The following is an 18,870-nucleotide window of genomic DNA, read 5'->3' as shown; positions in this document are numbered from 1 at the left end:
TGTATGGTGTTGAAGTTTTTTGAATAATCTTTAACACATCCACAATACCAGTATCTTGATGTGATGCTTCCTCTTTATCAGTGTTGTCCAATAGACCTTTCTGCCATGACAGAAATGTACAGTATCTGCACTGCACTGTCAGGTACAATAGCCACCAGCCCATGTGGTTACTGAGTTCTTGAAATAAGTGGTGGGACTGAAGGACTGTAATTTGATTTTGTATGATTATAATTAATTTAAATAGTCATACAAGGGTTTTGGTTCCTGTATTGAATGACTAATATGTAGGTTAGCAGAAGACATTTTAATTGGTGTTCATTATATTTTTCTTTTCCTAATCTTTTTCCTTCCCTTCCTTTCTTCCTCCTTTCTTCCCACTCTTTTCTCTTCCCTCTTCCTTCCTTAATTCCTTCCTTTCTTCATTCATTCCTTTTTTCTTCTTCCTTCCTTTCCCTCCCTCCCTCCCTTCCTTCCTTCCTTCCTTCCTTCCTTCCTTCCTTCCTTCCTTCCTTCCTTCCTTCTTTCTCTCTAGCACTGGAGCTCAATCCCAGGACCTCAGCATGCAAGGAATGTTCTCTACCACTAAAACACATCCCAGACTTCAGGAGAGTTTTCAATTAAAGTCTCCTGAAAGAAAGCTGGGTATACAAATATGATAATTACAATTTTAGAAGTGGGAGGTTCATGCCTTTAATCCCAGTGGCTTGGAAGTGTGAGACAGGAGGATCATAAGTTCAAAGCCAGTCTCAATAAATTAATGAGATCCTGTCTCAAAAAATAACATCTCTGAATGTGACTCAGTGGTTAAGCTCCCCAGGGTTCACTCCCCAATACCAAGAGGAAGATAAGAATTTTAAGAATGGAAAAAAAATTGAAATAATACAAGTTACACAATTTTGGCTTCAATTTAAAAATTTACTCATATTCTCAGACTTTTATTTACAGGACATTCTGCTATTTTTTTTTTCTGGAAAAACATGGTACTTGAACAAATCTGACTTTTTCAAATGTGAAAATAGAATCCACTGAGAGTTAGCTGCCAATTCCTGATAGTATTTAGTTGTAAGTTCCACAAATACAGAAATATTTTTTGTTTGTTTTTAGTACTGGAAATTGAACGCAGAACCTTGCACATGTTAGGCAAGAACTTAACTGTGAGCTTTATTCCAGCCCAGTAAGTGTTTTTAAAGATTGTCTTGTCTCTGTTATCTAACATGGTGATGGTATATAGTAAATTGTCATTAAATGTTTGTCTAATTATTGTAATTAAATATCAACAACCTAAAGCTTTAAACTACACAACAGTCATTAAATCCTACAATCCAATAGTGACATCAGTTCATGTTAGTAGCCAGATGGAGATGGGAACCAGGGCCACAGTGCAGTGATCCCTGGCTGGTAGCTAAAACCTCAGGATGCAAGCTGCATCAGCACAGGGCACTGCCATGTGTATGGACACATGTTTGGAAACATCCCAACTAGAATCAAGGTCTATTTATCCTACAGTCTTAGGTTCAGAGTTAGAAAGGACTTTCCACATGATTTAAACCAACATTCTTTCCACAGAAGGATTTCCCTTTACAGTGTATTAAACTGCAGCAGTCTGGCTGCAGCAAAATAACTGGGGGGTAATGAGCAACTTGTGTACATTGATACAGCAGGAGTGGGAGCCTTTTATTGAAGGACAGGAGGGGTATATATATACATTACACACAGCTTATCTTAATTAACATAAACTAGATACAGCAGTCAACCAATAAGGAATCTCCACACTTAATGGCTCCCTGGAGTTACTTCACAAACTACTCCCTCTGGCAAAATGCCAGGCGCCATCTTGACTTGTTTACAGACCCTAACATTAAACATGTTTGCTATGATCTGAATGTGTTCTCCCCAAATGTATATGTTGTGACAATCACAATTGTGAAAGCAACAAAAGGGACAATGAGACTTACTATACTCTCAAAATCAACTTAAATAAATTATTTCTCAATTCTAATGACATATACGTTTTCACTGGTTGATAGTCCAGGTAGAAAAAGTATGTAAAGTTATTTATAAGTCAAAACATGTGATTAAGTCATGGGGCTCTATATTTTTTAACAGAATGAATGCCCTTATATCAGAGGCTTAACACATCATTCACATCCCTTTCCCCCCTTCTACTTTCTGTCATCTGATGACGCAGCAATACATGCCACCTTGGACAATGTGAATATACTTAGTGTTACTTAACTGTACACTTCAAAATGGTCCAAATGGCAAATTGTAAGTGTATTTTACAATAAAAACATTGAAAGATGCATTTTCTATTGTTCAGTGTTTCCTGCTATTATTTAGTAATCACATTCATTAAGAGCACTAACCAGCCAGGCAAACTGGCACAGGCCTGTAATCCCACTGGGAGGCTGAGGCAGGATGACTGCAAGTTCAAATCCAGCCTCAGCAAAAGCAAGGTGCTAAGAAATTCAGTGAGACCCTGCTCTAAATAAAAAACAAAATAGGGTTGTGGCTCTCTGGTACCCAAAAAAAGAAGTACTAATCAAAATTTCACAACCCTGTATTTGAGATTCAATTCTGCTTGCTACATCTCTTAAAACTAAAAGCATGTCACTTAGCTAAGCCTCAGTTTCCTCATCTGTAACACAGGAATAATAAAATGCTTACTTACCCATTAGAGGTTGCTGTAAAATTTCAACTTGGTAAAGTCTAAATACACAAAAAAAGCTCAATAAATGTTAGCTCTGATTTTATTTTTAGGTTTTCAATCCAATATGATTCTTGTACTTTGTATAAGGAAGGCTAAAAAATGGCTTTAGCATTAAAAAGGCCATTTGTTCATTTCTCCTTAGTCCTTAATGTTATGGAGAACTATAAGACAACATGCCATAAAAGCCATTTCATATTATAGTCAAGTGATAGCCCATGTGTTGACCACTGAATCAATAGTTAATAATCTTAAAGTATCATACTCCAAGAGGCTACAATTTCAGAGAAGCCACAATAACTTATAGTACTTGAAATAATTTACATATAATAATGTGTGTATAAACCTATACATATAATTTTTATCAAGTATAATATAATCATACAAAAACATTGACTCACAATATAGTTCACACATACCAAAAAAGGCTATTTTATTTTTTTCCCTTTTACATCCTATATTTATATAACATTCTAATTTATATTATATTACATATAATACATCTATTTTATCATGTATACATATAATAAAAAATATATTAATTATATATAAAAATTTTATGTATATTAATATATAAATATATTATACATTCATATTATATATTCATAAATATATATGATATATAATTGATATAATATATTTACATAACATTTATATATTTATATATAAATTATATATTAATATATAAATATATAAGATATATATTATATAAATTATATATTACATATCAAAATATTTATGATTTATATGTATTTAATATAAATTATATATAATATATGAAATACATATATAATATATACACATATACTAGAATAATATATATATATATTGAATATATAAATATTATTTTATTATATATAACATCTATAATATGTAGTATATAATATATAATACATAATATATAATATATAAACATATTATAATTTAAATTATATAGTTTAGTTATTTGCCTTTAGATGGTTTTAATGCTTCTGATAGTGTTTTATCCCTTAGCTTTATCTGTGCAAATTTTTATTTTATGACAGTTCCAAACTTTTAGTATTTTTTTTAAATAAAAAACATTTATTGGTGTCACTTATGGTAGAAAAAAGTTCCTATACCAGATGTGCATGACCCAATCATTAAATAGAACATTTCTGAGGTAAACACACATCCTGACCCACATTTTTATATCCAGTTTTTTAAGATAGCCGATTTCTCCTCTCTCTCTTCTCCAAAACATGTGAGCAACTGCTAACGGAAAGCAGTAAACAGCCACTTGGGCTATAGCATCTTCAACTCCAATCTGAAGTGAAGATTCCAATTACATTTGAGACTTAAGTTCTCTCAGTTTTCTCCTAATGAAGGTTCTGAGTCCAGTATTTACAATATTACAGCACTAGCAGATCAGTGTCTTCAACTCATCTCTTTCTGCTGTATCCTCTTCACCAGTTTGGGGAGGGCCTACACTTCCATAGAATTTGCTGATAATTGGCTGAACCATTTCTTCTAGTTCCTTCTTTTTAGTTTTGAAGTCTTCAATGTCAGCATCTTGGTGGCTTTCCAGCCATTCAATCTTTTCCTCTACAGCTTTTTCTATGGTCTCCTTATCTTCAGAGGAAAGTTTGCCTCCCAACTTTCCTTTATCTCCAATCTGATACTTTAGAGAGTAGGCATAGCTTTTCAACTCATTCCTAGTATCAATGCACTCCTTGAGTCTTTTGTCTTCCTCAGCAAACTTCTCAACATCATTAACCATCTTTTCAATTTCTTCAGGTGTCAGGCAATTTTTGTCATCAGTAATTGTAATCTTATTTTTGTTCTCTGTACCTTTGTCTTCAGCTGTCACCCAAAGAATAGCATTCACATCTATCTCAAAAGTGACTTCAATCTGGGGGACCCCACAGAAGGAATTCCAGTAAGATCAAATGTACCCATAAGGTGGTTGTCTTTTTTCAGGGGTCCTTTACCTTCATACACCTTGATTGGAACACTAGGTTGATTATCAGAAGCTATAGAAAAGATATGAGACTTCTTGGTGTGTACTACAGTATTCCTTGGTATCAGTTTGGTCATGACACCTCCCACAGTTTCAATACCAATGTCAGGGGACATGCATCAAGCAGTACTAGGTCACCTGTATCTTGATTATCAGAGAGTACACCAGCCTGGACAGTGTCACCATACGCAACAGCCTCATCTGGGTTTATGTCACAGGATGGATCTTTGCCATTCAAGAACTCTTTAACAAGTTGCTGAATCTTTGGAATTTGAATAGAGCCATCAACAAGAACAATCTCATCAACATCAGACTTCTTCAAGTCAGAATCCTCCAGTACTTTCTGAATAGGCTTCATGGTAGACCAGAACAGGTCCATGTTTTCTCTTCAAATTTTGCCTCAGTCAGGGTGTCAGAAAAGTCTTCTCCTTCATGGAAGGACTCAATTTTAATTCTTGCTTAATGTTGAGGAGACAGGGCCCACTTGACCTTTTCTATTTCATGTTGGAGTTTCTGCACAGCTCTGTTTTCTTTTCTAACATCTTTGCCAGTCTTCTTTTTGTACAGCCCAATGAAATGTTCCATAACACGCTGGTCAAAGTCTTCTTCACCCCGATGAGTATCTCTATTGGTGGCCATGACTTTGAAGACATCAAATTGTCAATGGGGAGAAGAGACACATAGAAGGTTCCACCACCCAGATGAAACACCAGGATGTTCTTCTCTCCCTCCCTCTTATCCAGGCCATAAACAATAGCAGCTGCTGTAGGCTCATTGATGATCCTCATAACATTCAGGCCAGCAATAGTTCCAGCATCTTTGGTCGCTTGCCACTGGCATCATTAAAATTGGCTGCTTCAGTAACAATTTCATGGGTAATCTTTCCCAAATAAGCCTTAGCAGTCTCTTTCATTTTAGTGAGAATCAGGCAGAGATTTCTTCTGGAGCAAATGTCTTAGTTTGACCACCTCCAAAATCAAGCTGAATGTATGGTTTATGTTTCTATTAAAACACTTTGAAAGGCAAGAACTTGATGTCTTGCTGCACAGAAGGGTCATTCACGGTGCTTCCAATGAGTTGCTGGGCATCGAAGACCATGTTCTCAATATTGGAGGTAAGCTGATTCTTGACTGTATCGCTGATCAGACATTCTTCTTCAGGGGTGAAGGCCACATAAGACAGCCTGATGCGGTTGCCCTGATTGTTGGAGATGATCTCCAGTGGCCATTCTTGAACACCCTGATGCAGGAGTAAGTGGTCTCCAGGTCGATGCCAACCACAGTAACCACGTCCTTTTCTTGTCATCCTCCTCAGCCGTGCTGCGGAGAGGAGCAGCAGAAACGTGGCCACCAGAGAGAGTTTCATCTTGCCCTAGCTGTTGGCCACTTGCTCTCCTCAGCAGACAGCCAGAAGTCACAGGCAATCCAGCAACAGGCCCCAGCTGAGAGCAGTGAGGTTACAGGTCTCTCCCACTCGAGATTTCTCAACTCTGTCCGTCTGTGTTGTCTCTGCTAATGTCTCAAACTTTTTAGTATTGAAGTGCATTTTCTTTCTACAATGATATTAATTACCATAAGTAAAAATTGACAAGTAGAATGCTAGTAAACACAGATTTGCAAGCTTTTAGGCCACTATGTAAATATTAAAAAGTTAAGTGAATTGCCAATGCTTTCATACATGCTATAACAACACAAGTGGTCAAAGATGCACTAGAACATTATGTGGGAAAAAATATATATTCATACCCAACCAAGATTTTTCAGGCACTTGCATTCAGAAGCATTTTATGAATCAGTACCAGGTTTGCTCCAAAATAAAGCTCATTTTCCCCTACTGCCCCTATTTGTTGAGAACAATATTATACATTAAGGATGCATTTACATGAATCATTTTATAGAGAAAATTATTTTAAATTTAAAATTATAATACTTATTTTATGCATAAATTCAAAAACACAGAATTTAAATACAGTACCAGTGAGGCACTATCATTCTATATGACTAAAACACTAAAATTCTATATAACTAGCAAACACAATACAAGGCCAAAAGGCAAAATACATACTTTGGTCATCCTATACAAAAGAGGTTCTGTCACAACGTTCTTTCATAAAATAAACACAATACATAAAAATGAAACAAGAAAAAGAAAAACTGAATTTTGACAATCTACACAAACTGTGGCATTTCAAATTCAAGGTCTTGTAACTCTTCCATTTGTTTTAGCCTGAGTCCCTGGCACATTGGATTCATGTCAGGCAGGCTGAGCTCCTCAGAGTTCTCTTTATGCTCAGCAGCTGGCTGCAAAAACAGCATGGTACTGGTAAGCTGATGTGCTGTCTGCCTCTGGAACAGATTTCTTTCTTTTTTTTTATTGTTGGTAATTCAAAACATTACATAGTTCTTAATATATCATATTTCACAGTTTGATTCAAGTGGGTTATGAACTCCCATTTTTACCCTGTATACAGATTGCTGTATCACATCAGTTACACTTGCATTGATTTCCATATTGCCATTCTAGTGTCTGATGTATTCTGCTGTCTATCCTATTCTCTACTATCCCCCCTCCCCTCCCCTCCCCTCCCCATTTCTCTCTCTACCCCCTCTACTCTAAATCATTTCTTCCACTTGTATTATTCTTCTCTTACCCCTCCTTTCCTCTTATATGTAATTTTGTAAAACCCTGAGGATCACCTTCCATTTCCATGCGATTTCCCTTCTCACTCCCTTTCCCTCCCACCTCTCATCCCTGTTTAATGTTAATCTTCTTCTCAAGCTCTTCGTCCCTACCCTGTCCTTGGTTACTCGCCTTATATCTAAGCCGTCATTTGGCATTTGTTTTTTAAGGATTGGCTAGCTTCACTTAGCATAATCTGCTCTAATGCCATCCATTTCCCTCCAAATTCTATGATTTTGTCATTTTTTAATGAGAGTAATACTCCATTGTGTATAAATGCCACATTTTTTTATCCATTCATCTATTGAAGGGCATCTATGTTGGTTCCACAATCTTGCTATCATGAATTGTGCTGCTATGAACATCTATGTAGCAGTGTCCCTGTAGCATGCTCTTATTAGGTCTTTAGGGAATAGACCGAGAAGGGGAATAGCTGGGTCAAATGGTGGTTCCATTCCCAGCTTTCCAAGAAATCTCCATACTGATTTCCAAATTGGCTGCACCAATTTGCAGTCCCACCAACAATGAACACGTGTACCCTTTTCCCCACATCCTCTTAAGCACTTGTTGTTGTTGGACTTCATAATGGCTGCCAATCTTACTGGAGTGAGATGGTATCTTAGGGTGGTTTTGATTTGCATTTCTCTGACTGCTAGCGATGGTGAGCATTTTTTCATATACTTATTAATTGATTGTATGTCCTCCTCTGAGAAGTGTCTGTTCAGGTCCTTGGCCCATTTGTTGATTGGGTTATTTGTTATCTTATTATCTAATTTTTTGAGTTCTTTGTATACTCTGGATATTAGGGCTCTATCTGAAGTGTGTGGAGTAAAGATTTGTTCCCAGGATGTAGGCTCCCTGTTTACCTCTCTTATTGTTTCTTTTGCTGAGAAAAAACTTTTTAGTTAGAGTAAGTCCCATTTGTTGATTCTAGTTGTTAACTCTTGTGCTATGGGTGTCCTATTGAGGAATTTGGAGCCCGACCCCACAGTATGTAGATCATAGCCAACTTTTTCTTCTATCAGATGCCGTGTCTCTGATTTAATATCAAGCTCCTTGATCCATTTTGAGTTAACTTTTGTGCATGGTGAGAGAAAGGGCTTCAGTTTCATTTTGATGCAAATGGATTTCCAGTTTTCCCAGCATCATTTGTTGAAGATGCTATCCTTCCTCCATTGCATGCTTTTAGCCCCTTTATCAAATATAAGATAGTTGTAGTTTTGTGGATTGGTTACTGTGTCCTCTATTCTGTACCATTGGTCCAACCGCCTGTTTTGGTATCAGTACCATGCTGTTTTTGTTACTATTGCTCTGTAGTATAGTTTGAAGTCTGGTATCGCTATACCGCCTGATTCACACTTCCTGCTTAGCATTGTTTTTGCTATTCTGGGTCTTTTATTATTCCATATGAATTTCTCTGGAACAGATTTCTCCACATGACTCAGGGGACTAAGAGCTATGCTAGGAGGCACTGCTGCTGAAGGTGAAGCTGGTCTCTCTTTCATCCCCCTGACTTTGCTGGTCAGGGTAAGTGGTTTGTAAAATGTTGTCCTGAGATGGGGATGCAGTATTCTGGGTGCTCTTGCAGGAGTGAGATGGTGAGAATGAGAGGATAGTCTCACTGGTGCCTCTCTTGCTGAACTGGCTGGCATGTTGGGCTGTGTGGCACCATTGCAATGGTCACCAGTAACTTTGATGCTCATTGTCACTTTTTCCTGGAGTACACTTGGCACAATCACTGCACTCATGCCAGTTAAGTTCTTTGGTTCACATTGTTGTCCCTGAGTTTTTTGTGGAATCTGCTGATCAAAACCATTAAATTGGGAACCAACAGTAGTAGGGGTATCTTTTCTATTAAGTCCTTCAAAGGTAAGATTCTGGCAAAACTTGTCTGAATTGACATTTTCCCGTTTCTGCTGTTTTTCTCATTAGGAGAGCTTGCAAGATGGAACCTATCTATAGGCAAACAGAAACATCTGATCTTGGGGCTTGGCATAGACCTCTGTATATCATTTGTTGTCACATCAGATTTCAGACTAAGTGGTTTCGTGGTTTTACACATATTGTCCATCTTTTGTGATGATGATTCAAGTTCTTTGTGATCTGAAAAAGAAGAGTTTTTTTTTTTTAAACTTCATGGAGCTTGGTTAATAAGTAAGTGTGGTTATTTATTGATGGTCATTCTCTCAAACAGCAGAGACTTAAATATTTTTCCAACATTTTCTTTCTCAGGCATCTATGCAGAGGAATTAAAAATCCAGACAATATTAAAGGCACAGTTTTAATTAAAGCATTACTTTTTAAAATTTATCTTAATAGAACAAATAATCACAAAGCACATAAAATTAAAAAAAAAACACTTCCTGTAGTAACTTGTTTTAATATACTACTCATGGATGAATATTTTCTGTGGTAAGACTTTCCTGATTTCAACAGGCAGACAATGGTAACTCTAGAACAGTAACACTATTCTGTACACCAAGAAACACCATGTCCTGAATCCCAAGGACTTTGCCTGTCACTTAATCTTCTTTCCAGCTACATTCTGTCCATACTGAGGGCAACACACCAGAGAGGACTTGGATGCTCTCCCAGCTGATCCACTAATACATGGCAACATCCTCTGGACAAAGGAAGGTTAAAGAGCTGTCAAAATTGCCATTGTGCTACTGGTCCTGGAGACTCCAGATTTACCTCCTTCTCTTTCTATTCTAGTCTGGTCCCAAGGTCCCTGTTTTCTCACCTAGAACACTAGCATCTCCCACTCTGTCTTTGCTGCATGTACCCCAGAAGCTCCTGTTGCTAGAAAAGTGCAGCCCTCTGGCCAAGAGCCTCCTCTCCCTGCTGAGAAACATCAGAAAACTGTGTGCCTTGCCACTGGTTTGATGTCTTTCCAATGGCCCTGTTCATAGCCCGTGGTCCTCATCCCTGTCACCTGGTCCTTATCCCACATCCTTTGACAGTGGTTTGCAGACAGGTGCAAACCAGCATCACTTATAGGTAATCATTTCATCTGTCCTCCTTCTTCACTGGAGGCTGCTGTCCTCTCTTCCCTGGTTTCCAGGCAGTGCTCATGTGATTTGCTGTCCTGGACCCTTCTCCACATTAATAGAAGGGAGCTGAGCCATTGTGATTGGATGGAAACCACCAGAACATATTTACAGTCCTGTGGAACTTCTAGCACCACTTCTAGCTGCCTGGGTGCTGTCTCAGCTCCTGCTCCAGTTCTGCCCTGGGCAAGTGTACTATCCCTACCTGCCTTCTTCTGTCAAGACAGACTCCTATGTGGAGATATGTTGGCATGTGGTGTTAATGATCTTATAAAGAAAAGGCTCAGAATTACCTGGTATGTAATGAAAACTTCAAATATTTTAAAATTATTTATTGTTATTACTATACCTACCTGAAAATCCAATTTCATTGGACAGTGAAACAAGGTTACATTTAGGAATGAGACAGGATGAGGTTCAAATCCTGAATCAACAATATTTTTTTTTAAAGAGAGAGGAAAGGGGGAGAGAGAGAGAGAGAGAGAGAGAGAGAGAGAGAGAGAGAGAGAGAGTGGGGAGAGAATTTATTTATTTATTTTAGTTCTCCGCGGACACAACATCTTTGTATGTGCTGCTGAGGATCGAACCCAGGCCGCGTGCATGTCAGGCGAGCGCGCTACCGCTTGAGCCACATCCCCAGCCCCGAATCAACAATAATTTAGGGACATGACCCTTGGCATTATTTACCTTCCTCAGACTGTTAGCTATGGCTTAAATGAGGCCAAGATTCATAGCACAGAAGTGCTAATAAGATCAAATCAGATAAATGGAATAAGTGAGTCCAGTGCTTTTCTTTGCACAGAGGTAATGGACTGTCTTTGTTTTCAGACTTTCTCAGGCTACTAGCACTCATTGATATTTCATTAATTTTATATATCAAATTTAACATTTATGGCTATAGATTGAAAAATTTGGATTTAGCTCTACTAAAGCAGTAATGAATGAAAGGTTTTCAACCCCCTTACCAGAAACCATTCACTGAAATAAAACGATCAAAAAACAGTGAAAAAAAAAAAAAAAAGACTGGAGCCAAGAAAATGGAAGACATGTGTGCTTAATGTGCTAAAGTTAGGCCACAGGTAAAGGGACATAAAAAAAACTTTAGTCTATTTTGTGTGTGTGTGTGTGTGTGTGTTTTGGGAGTCCACCTTCTTTTTTCTGCTTTGACTTTAATTGATGACAAAGAAATAATGGTGAAAACAAATTTCAGAAAGAGAACAAAAATAATTCATAAATTTCAAGATATCTTTTTACAAGAAAGAAACAAAGCATAATATTCATTTAAATGATATTCATTAAACTTTCTCAATGGCTAGAAAAGTTAACTAATAAAACCTTGAAGTTTGAACTTACCTCAACTTAATACACCTTGTTTTTATTTAAAGGATGAGTATTGTAGATGGACACAATATTTTTATATTTATTTGTTTTATATGGTACTGAGAATCCAACTTATGGCCTCACACATGCTGAGGCAAGAGTTTTACCACTGAGCTACAAGCCCAGCCCTCACCTTGGTTTTTAATCATGACTTCTTGGCAAGTTTTGAAATATGCAAAGATATATGTTACATTACCTGCCGCAGTCTGGCTGGGCACAAAATCACGGGCCACCACACACCTTGTAGATTCAAACAGCATCTCTTTATTCCCAGACTCACACTGGCATTCTACACACATTCTGGGGACATTCACATTCTGGCAAAATTCACGTTCTGAATCCCAAATACTCTCTGAATCCCCCCCCCCCATAACTCAAGGGGAACTCAAGGAGCGGGCGTGCCTGAGGCAGCAAGATATGCCCTATTCCCAGCAGGGTACACCTTAATCCTGGAACCGCCCTAAACCCAAGGAGCAGGATACTCCCTAAAACCTGATCCGCCCTAAACCCAGATCTGACCTGGGTCCAAAGGCAAGCCCATTTCCACAATGGAGAGTCCTTCCTCTAAGCAACATGGAGTAGGCTGACAAAGAAATTGCCATGCATCATTCCTACTTGGCAATGGCTCTCAGCAATTACCACTCACCAATGAGACATGCATCCTATTTTTCCAATGCATTTTGCTTGCATTCTGATTCCTCAAATGATGTAGCCAATTCATAATTTTTAATTTCAATATCTGCAGTGTGGATATCCTATTGATATAGGAAAAGTTTTAAACTAAAAGCAAAACATCTCAAAACAAACAGTTCAAAGACTATTGTTAACATAAACATCACAAATTTAATCCAATTGTGTAATGGTCAAAACTCACTTGCTTTGTAGAAAAATATTGTGACTTTGTGGAATGTTCTGTTGATATTATGGGTTTGGAAGGAGGGCTTTATCCACCCGAGGTGTGACAACATCAGTACTAGATGAAACATTTTGTGGCTCTAGGCACCCATGGAAGATCATCTGTGCATTGGTAATGAGGAACTCTACCAACAGGGCCTGATTGGCATATGCAACAAGGGAGGAGGAGATGGTACCAGGAGTGGTTGTAGGCCTGAGCCTCATGAGACAGGGTCCAAATACCACCCCTAAGTTTTTTGAGTTCATCAGGTTTTCTTCAGAATGGTCTACAACCCTGAAAAGAAGAACACATAAAGTGTATGAGATTTGACTAATAGATGTCCTTAATGGCAGTTTACTATGACTTGAGAAGGGTGGAGAAAACTCGGGCTATACAAGACTATAAAACATTTGTCAAGGGTCAAGTTTGGTGGGTCTAGGGAAAGAATTCTTTTTTTTTCATTATGATACTTACCACACACCAAACTGAGTTTCAGAATACTATATTAGGAAAAAATGCATGTAAGTAGAAGGAACTACTGAACTCAGTAGCAGAAGGAAGAAAAACACCTCTAAAAATTGCTCCATCTTTGTATGTGGGATATACTCCCCGTTTCTTATACTGGAAACAGAAACATCACTGTCAATTTCTCTCTCACTGCCCAATTAGTTTTATTTATTTTTTTAAAAATAATTTTTATGTAGAGATGGACACAATACCTTTATTTTATTTATTTATTTTTATGCAGTGTTGAGTATCAAAACCACTGTCTAACATGTGCTAGGCAAGTTTTCTATCACTAGCCACACTCCCAGCTGCCCACAGCTAGTTTTCTAGCCTAAATGATTCTCTCTCCTGAACATCTCTCTGTTTAATTGCCACTATCAGTGTTCTGGTTTTACTTCAAACACTCTCAGCTTGTTATTTCTATGACTATCTAAGGAAATCGGTCTCTGCCTGGTTTATCTATCAGGATGATACTAGATTCATCTATGGATAAAAAAGCTGTGATATATATATATATATATATATATATATATATATATATATATATATATATATATATAGTGAATGGGGTAGTTTTGCTATTTGTCTTTCAGAGGATTCATAACTGATGTATAGAAATGCATTTGATTTATGGGTATTAATTTTATATCCTGCTACTTTGCCAAATTCATTTATTATTCAAGAAGTTTTCTGGTGGAGTTTTTTGGATCCTCCAAGTATAAAATTATGTCATTGGCAAAGAATGATAATTTGAGTTCTTCTTTTCCTATTTGTATTCCCTTGAATTTATTTCATCTAATTGCTCTGGCTAGAGTGGCAAGGATTGTGTTGAACAATTTTTAGATGGAATGCTTACATTTAGAATGATGTTAGCCTTAGGTTTAGCATAGAGAGCTTTTACTATGTTGAGGTATATTCCTACTACCCCTAGTTTTTCTAATGTTTTGAACATGAAAAGGTACTGTATTTTGTCAAATTCTTTCTCTGCATCAATTGAGATAATCATAGGATTCTTCTCTTTAAGTTTATTGATGTGATGAATTACATTTATTGATTTCTGTATATTGAACCAACTTTGCATCCCTGGAATACACAACTTGATCATGGTGCATTGTTTTTCTCCATATGTTTTTGCATGTGATTTGCCAGAATTTTATTGAGAATTTTTGCATCTATGTTCATCTGAGATATGGGTCTGAAATTTTCTTTGCTTGATGTGTCTCTGGCTAGTTTGGGTATCAGGGTGATACTAGCTTCACAGAATGAGTTTGGAAGGGTTTTCTCCTTTTCTATTTCATGGAATAATTTGAAGCCCTTCAACAGATGAATAGTTAAAAAACAACTGTGGTATATATACACAATGGACTATTACTCAGCATTACAAGAGAATAAAATAATGGCATTTACAGGTAAATGAATGGAGTTGGTGAATATCATAAAGTAAGCCAATCCCCCAAAATCAAAGGCCAAAATTCTCTCTGATAAATAAATGTTTATACATAATTTGGTCTCTGGGGATGTAGGAACATTGATTGGGCTCAAGAGAAAGAAGGAAGAGGAGGGGTATGGGGTAGGAAAGATGGTGGAATGAGACGAACATCATTACCCTAAGTACATGTATTATGGCACATGTGGTATGACTCTACATCATGTACAGTGAAATGAAAATTTGTGCTCCATTTGTGTACAATGGATTGAAAAGCATTCTGCTGTCATGTACAACTGATTTGAACTAATAATTTTTTTAATTTTTATTTTATTTTTTTATTTGTATATGGGGCTGAGGTTCAAACCCAGGGCCTTGCACATGCTCTACTGCTGAGCCACAATTCCAGCCACAAAAAAATGAATTAAAAAAAATAAAAGGAAATCTTAATTGCTGTCAGAAAGGTCTAGCAGGCAAATCTGAATATGTGAAATTCCTGATTCCACATTCTTTAGTGGGTATAGAAACAATATGGTCAACTCATCTGCCAGGTAGGTAAGATTTTTTATCAAGTTTCTAGGAAGGGTAGCACAGTTCTTGCTACTGCTTCCTATATTATAGCCTAATGAAATAAAATTTTCTAAATGCAAAATGCTTTCTTGTGTCTCCATGTCTGTTACTCTCTGCCTCATATGCTCTTCTGCACATTCTCTACCAAATAACCCATCATTTCTTAAAATCAGACACAAGGCCTTTTGCCTCTTCTGCTCTATCCCTACCCTAAAAACATCCTCTGCATGCCTACAAGCTGTGCACAGCTACTAGAAAAAGGATGATTGTGAACTGTGGTTATATACAGATCTGTACTCCAAGAGGATGAGCCTACAAATAGCAGAAACCCTATGTTTCCATCCTAGTTTCACCAGCCAGAGCCTGGCACACAAGAAGCATCTGAGGGAACCATGTTTGCTTCATGAACATGTATTCAATGTCTCCCTCTTCCAATGCATAATAAAACATCCTAAAAATCATTTTGAAAATCATACCACAACAATATAAATGTACTGAATACTATTGCCCTGTTCAATTAAAAATGTTAAGATGGTATAAAAATTCTTACCTCTTACGATGGACGATAAGGTAATGTACAGTGTTAAAATTGAATGGTGGCAATTGTCTTAGAAGGACCTTGGTTTTGAGAAGAATTTGGTTGATTTCCATACACATATTTGGAGATGTGCTGTCTTCAGAGGTGTCCCTTTTGGTGTCCTGTTCTTGGTTAATATGTTGGATGACATTTGCAAGCTCCATAAATTCCTGGTACCATTGGAATAAAACCGATGGTTCTGGTAGCTAAAGAAACAAAATTATATTAAATATACCTTTGGGCTGAGGTTGTGGCTCAGAGGTAGAGTGTTTTCCTAGCACATGCAGGGACCTGAGTTTGATCCTCAGTAACACATAAAAATTAATAAATAAAATAAAGGTATTGCATCCCGCTACAACAAAAAAGTAAATATTTTGAAAAAATCTTCTGCCTGTTTTCTTTGTTAAAGTCAACTATAAGTGAGAATTACTCAAATAATTTACCATGTCCCTTTAGATTAACAAAATCTAAAGTCAGTTTGTATTTATTGATATCATTTTCAGTATTGGGGATTGAACCTAGGACCTTAAGCATGCTATGCAAGCACTCTAATACTGAGCTTCATCCCTGCCCATAAAATAAAATATATATGTTTGGTAGAGAAGTGACTTAGAAAGCAAATCAAAATCTTGACTAAATTATATTTATGTTAATAACAAATTAATAGATACTGAGTAAAATTCTAAGCTTTAAATGAAGTTTAAATTTTAAGCTTCATTATGGGATTTTAAAACTCTTCATCTCTATCCTAAACACATTATATTCACATCTGCCCCCCAAATAGCATAATCTTCAGCTGCTTTACTGGAACAAACATAGAATAGTGCACAAAATGTATAAAATGAATCAGAAACCCATGGATTTTAAGAGTAAGGGGTAAAAATATCAAAGTGCTAAAGGGCAGAGATTTTACTTGGGCAAGAATGAAGATCAGCACAAGATAATATGACCTACAAAAACATACTGTCAACATCTCATGCAACTTTAAACCAGGCTGATTTGCCATGAATAGATCAAAAGAAAAAATTCTTACAACAAATATCCACGGCCATAATGAATTTCAATGTGTCTACTGATCTACAATAGAAAATTCAGTGAACCGTTAGCTACCTGATGTCCTATAATATCTGTGGGAAGTTAGGGTGTTGCCCTGTGATCAGTTTCTATCTTCACCACTCTGGGATCTGAAGCAACTCACTTCACTTCTTGGAGCGTTAGGTCAATGAGTCAAATAAAGGCTACTCTCTGACACTATTGCAAAAATTGAGCACACTTTCCCAAATGAAAGTCTTAGACCTACAAAATTCCTCAACAGAATGCAAGTTGATTGTATTGGACCCAATTCATCTCCTCTCCCTGACTGACTAAACAAGATTAAGGATGACACATTATGAGACTTACAATCATTCAAAGGTATCAACCTCCCTTTCTCAGTTGAGGGGTCTATCAAATGTGATTAAAGGTTTATCAATGCTTTCCTGGGCTAACATTGTAGATCCAGCAATTTATACTTAATTTTTTCCCTCCTGCAATTCCACTAAAATACAGTAGGCTCATAAGGACTAGGAAAATAGAGAAAACAAAAAGCAACAATTCACAAGTAGAAGAGCAGATGAATAAGTCCTGATGCAGCATTTCCAAGGGAACTGACCCTTTGTCACTCAACATGATTTTCAGAATTGTAAACTGACATGGACAATCACTACCAGGTCCTCTGATATTGGGTTAGGTTGCAGGTGGGCCAGCTGAGAAAGCTTAGCTTTCTATAGAATCCTGTCTCCACTCCATGTACTAGAGCAATCTCCTGCCTAAAACTCTGGAAAATTTTTCTCTGGGCAATGAGATACAGAGGCTCTCTGAATCGAGGCAGTGCCAAACATAAGGAACAGAGAGGTAACTATCTTCAAATGGGGAGTTGTTGGCTATATGCACACTGAAAGCACAGATCTTACAGTCTTAGTAACCCTGGCTCCCACAGTATTGGTACTATATCTCTAGGCAAGGAAAATATGCTTTCCTGGGAGACTGGGTTGTGGCTCATGGTAGTGCACTCATCTGGCGTGTGTGAGACACTAGGTTTGATCCTCAGCACCACATTTAAATAAATTAAAAGTACTGTGTCCATCTACAATTAAAAAAATGCCTTCCCAGGAACATCACACCAGTGCCATAACAGTAATTAGACATATACCAAACAGTCCACCTAGACCACTTTATAGTAATGTTCAAAGTTTTTAAATAGCCTTGATGTGTTCAAGTGCTTTAAAAGTGATTTCAAGTCCAAACTCTAATATATCTAGGCACCATGAAAGACAAAAATCAAAATGGGTAGAAAAAGAACAAATTGAAGGTGTAAAATGATGCTGTCAATATGCTGGCAATGAGTCAGATATGGTGAAAGAGTACTGGAAATGCAACTGATCTAAATTGAGATGCTCTCTAAATAAAAAAAAATAGATACCAGATTTCAAAGAAGAAGATCTGAAGTACAAATAAATAAATAAACAAAATACCTCATTATTTAAAAAACTAGATATTCAAAATGTTCAATGATATATTAAAATTTGCTTCACTTTATTTTTAATTTTTATGTTGCTATAGAAAATTTAATGTTATATATGAGGATCACATTGTATTTCTACAGAGGTTAGAGGCCAAATAGAGAAAAAAAACCCTTAATGAGAAAAATCTATGGATATCCACAATAAAAGAGCATCATATATTCATTAAAAAATGTTATCAAAGGAATAGAAAATCAGAACTTTAATATTAAAACATGATCTTACAAATGGAGTAATTTTACTTATTCAAGAAGAAAAAGACAAGTAAATGTCTTAGAAAGTTTTTGAAGAAAAAAAGAACAATAAAGAAAAGCTAACGGAACTGGAGAACAAGTATGCTTGCCAAGCAAGTACAAGACCCTGAAGTTTTAATCTCCACAAGTACAAATAACAAATTTATAAATATTTATATGTGTGTTTGTGAATGTGTACACACACACATCTCCAAAGAAGAGCTTCTAGTACAAGGGTGGGAGAATAGCAATAAAAATCAAGAAAAGTTCCAAGAACTAAAGCACTCAAAACTGACAGAGCTTGTGG

The 18,870-nt window shown here is 36.8% G+C and overlaps 2 pseudogenes across 2 annotated transcripts in view; both read right to left on the bottom strand.

The window, feature by feature from the left end:
• Positions 1-4,079: 4,079 nt before the first annotated feature.
• LOC308657304 (endoplasmic reticulum chaperone BiP-like) lies at positions 4,080-6,050 on the bottom strand (annotated as a pseudogene). The gene has a single exon. The product of its transcript is annotated as an endoplasmic reticulum chaperone BiP-like (transcript).
• A 2,667-nt stretch (positions 6,051-8,717) lies between these two features.
• Positions 8,718-18,870, bottom strand: part of LOC308655491 (rho GTPase-activating protein 29-like) — a 631,986-nt pseudogene continuing 621,833 nt past the window's right edge. Inside the window, exons 22-23 of the transcript in view lie at positions 8,789-9,166; positions 8,718-8,726 (exon numbers count right to left, since the gene is read on the bottom strand). The product of the transcript in view is annotated as a rho GTPase-activating protein 29-like (transcript). The remainder of the gene's footprint in view (positions 8,727-8,788; positions 9,167-18,870) is intronic.

Source organism: Spermophilus citellus (assembly GCF_964194105.1).
Source record: "Spermophilus citellus genome assembly, chromosome: 9".
Lineage (NCBI taxonomy): Eukaryota > Metazoa > Chordata > Mammalia > Rodentia > Sciuridae > Spermophilus > Spermophilus citellus.
The sequence above is the reverse complement of the archived record's forward strand: the minus strand, read 5'-3'. Positions and strand labels throughout refer to the sequence as shown.